We start from the raw sequence: 3,300 nt of genomic DNA, 5'->3' as shown, positions 1-3,300 counted from the left end.
AAGAGGTCACAGGGATAATCAGAGCAATTCTCAGAGACACTGAGAACAAGCTCGACAATTCCCTCCTGGCACTTTCCCTGTAGGAGATACCGCAAGACGTTTCTGTAGATTGGGCACAGCGCTCTGCAGGGTGTTAGCAGAGACTTTCCCGGGACAGTGAAACCCTATGTCAGAGACACTGAGAAGAAGCCCCAATGTTCCCTCCAGGCACTTTCAGTGTGGGTGCCTTCTCCACGTGGTTCCTGGTTTCCCTGCAGCGCTGAAGAGAATGTTAGCAAAGAGGTAACCGGGACAGCGAAAACAGTACTCAAAGACAGGGAGAGCAAGCTCTCTCTTGGCACTTTGGATGTGGGACATACAGCGAGATGTTTGCTGCTTTTGCGTTTGGCTGTTGGGAGATTTACAGCACAAAGATATCTAGTTGATTTGAAGCAGTTCCGAGAAAGTCTAAACATAATCGCCACTTCTCCCTCCTGGCACTTTCCATGTGGGAGATATAGCAGGATGTATCTTGGTTTTGAGGGCAACTCAATGGACAGTGTAGGGAGAAAAGTTCCTGGCTCCTTGAATGCCGTTCCTGGAGACACTGCGATCAATGTGGGAGATATGTCAAGATGTGTGTTGGTTTTGAGGACGGCTCTCTGGAGAGTCTTAGCAAAGAGGTCACAGGGATAATCAGAGCAATTCTCAGAGACACTGAGAACAAGCTCGACAATTCCCTCCTGGCACTTTCCCTGTAGGAGATACCGCAAGACGTTTCTGTAGATTGGGCACAGCGCTCTGCAGGGTGTTAGCAGAGACTTTCCCGGGACAGTGAAACCCTATGTCAGAGACACTGAGAAGAAGCCCCAATGTTCCCTCCAGGCACTTTCAGTGTGGGTGCCTTCTCCACGTGGTTCCTGGTTTCCCTGCAGCGCTGAAGAGAATGTTAGCAAAGAGGTAACCGGGACAGCGAAAACAGTACTCAAAGACAGGGAGAGCAAGCTCTCTCTTGGCACTTTGGATGTGGGACATACAGCGAGATGTTTGCTGCTTTTGCGTTTGGCTGTTGGGAGATTTACAGCACAAAGATATCTAGTTGATTTGAAGCAGTTCCGAGAAAGTCTAAACATAATCGCCACTTCTCCCTCCTGGCACTTTCCATGTGGGAGATATAGCAGGATGTATCTTGGTTTTGAGGGCAACTCAATGGACAGTGTAGGGAGAAAAGTTCCTGGCTCCTTGAATGCCGTTCCTGGAGACACTGCGATCAATGTGGGAGATATGTCAAGATGTGTGTTGGTTTTGAGGACGGCTCTCTGGAGAGTCTTAGCAAAGAGGTCACAGGGATAATCAGAGCAATTCTCAGAGACACTGAGAACAAGCTCGACAATTCCCTCCTGGCACTTTCCCTGTAGGAGATACCGCAAGACGTTTCTGTAGATTGGGCACAGCGCTCTGCAGGGTGTTAGCAGAGACTTTCCCGGGACAGTGAAACCCTATGTCAGAGACACTGAGAAGAAGCCCCAATGTTCCCTCCAGGCACTTTCAGTGTGGGTGCCTTCTCCACGTGGTTCCTGGTTTCCCTGCAGCGCTGAAGAGAATGTTAGCAAAGAGGTAACCGGGACAGCGAAAACAGTACTCAAAGACAGGGAGAGCAAGCTCTCTCTTGGCACTTTGGATGTGGGACATACAGCGAGATGTTTGCTGCTTTTGCGTTTGGCTGTTGGGAGATTTACAGCACAAAGATATCTAGTTGATTTGAAGCAGTTCCGAGAAAGTCTAAACATAATCGCCACTTCTCCCTCCTGGCACTTTCCATGTGGGAGATATAGCAGGATGTATCTTGGTTTTGAGGACAACTCAATGGACAGTGTAGGGAGAAAAGTTCCTGGCTCCTTGAATGCCGTTCCTGGAGACACTGCGATCAATGTGGGAGATATGCCAAGATGTGTGTTGGTTTTGAGGACGGCTCTCTGGAGAGTCTTAGCAAAGAGGTCACAGGGATAATCAGAGCAATTCTCAGAGACACTGAGAACAAGCTCGACAATTCCCTCCTGGCACTTTCCCTGTAGGAGATACCGCAAGACGTTTCTGTAGATTGGGCACAGCGCTCTGCAGGGTGTTAGCAGAGACTTTCCCGGGACAGTGAAACCCTATGTCAGAGACACTGAGAAGAAGCCCCAGTGTTCCCTCCAGGCACTTTCAGTGTGGGTGCCTTCTCCACGTGGTTCCTGGTTTCCCTGCAGCGCTGAAGAGAATGTTAGCAAAGAGGTAACCGGGACAGCGAAAACAGTACTCAAAGACAGGGAGAGCAAGCTCTCTCTTGGCACTTTGGATGTGGGACATGCAGCGAGATGTTTGCTGCTTTTGCGTTTGGCTGTTGGGAGATTTACAGCACAAAGATATCTAGTTGATTTGAAGCAGTTCCGAGAAAGTCTAAACATAATCGCCACTTCTCCCTCCTGGCACTTTCCATGTGGGAGATATAGCAGGATGTATCTTGGTTTTGAGGGCAACTCAATGGACAGTGTAGGGAGAAAAGTTCCTGGCTCCTTGAATGCCGTTCCTGGAGACACTGCGATCAATGTGGGAGATATGTCAAGATGTGTGTTGGTTTTGAGGACGGCTCTCTGGAGAGTCTTAGCAAAGAGGTCACAGGGATAATCAGAGCAATTCTCAGAGACACTGAGAACAAGCTCGACAATTCCCTCCTGGCACTTTCCCTGTAGGAGATACCGCAAGACGTTTCTGTAGATTGGGCACAGCGCTCTGCAGGGTGTTAGCAGAGACTTTCCCGGGACAGTGAAACCCTATGTCAGAGACACTGAGAAGAAGCCCCAATGTTCCCTCCAGGCACTTTCAGTGTGGGTGCCTTCTCCACGTGGTTCCTGGTTTCCCTGCAGCGCTGAAGAGAATGTTAGCAAAGAGGTAACCGGGACAGCGAAAACAGTACTCAAAGACAGGGAGAGCAAGCTCTCTCTTGGCACTTTGGATGTGGGACATGCAGCGAGATGTTTGCTGCTTTTGCGTTTGGCTGTTGGGAGATTTACAGCACAAAGATATCTAGTTGATTTGAAGCAGTTCCGAGAAAGTCTAAACATAATCGCCACTTCTCCCTCCTGGCACTTTCCATGTGGGAGATATAGCAGGATGTATCTTGGTTTTGAGGGCAACTCAATGGACAGTGTAGGGAGAAAAGTTCCTGGCTCCTTGAATGCCGTTCCTGGAGACACTGCGATCAATGTGGGAGATATGTCAAGATGTGTGTTGGTTTTGAGGACGGCTCTCTGGAGAGTCTTAGCAAAGAGGTCACAGGGA

Source organism: Chroicocephalus ridibundus, unplaced genomic scaffold, assembly GCF_963924245.1.
Source record: "Chroicocephalus ridibundus unplaced genomic scaffold, bChrRid1.1 SCAFFOLD_122, whole genome shotgun sequence".
NCBI classification, from domain to species: Eukaryota; Metazoa; Chordata; class Aves; order Charadriiformes; family Laridae; genus Chroicocephalus; species Chroicocephalus ridibundus.
This window is presented reverse-complemented; position numbering follows the sequence as displayed.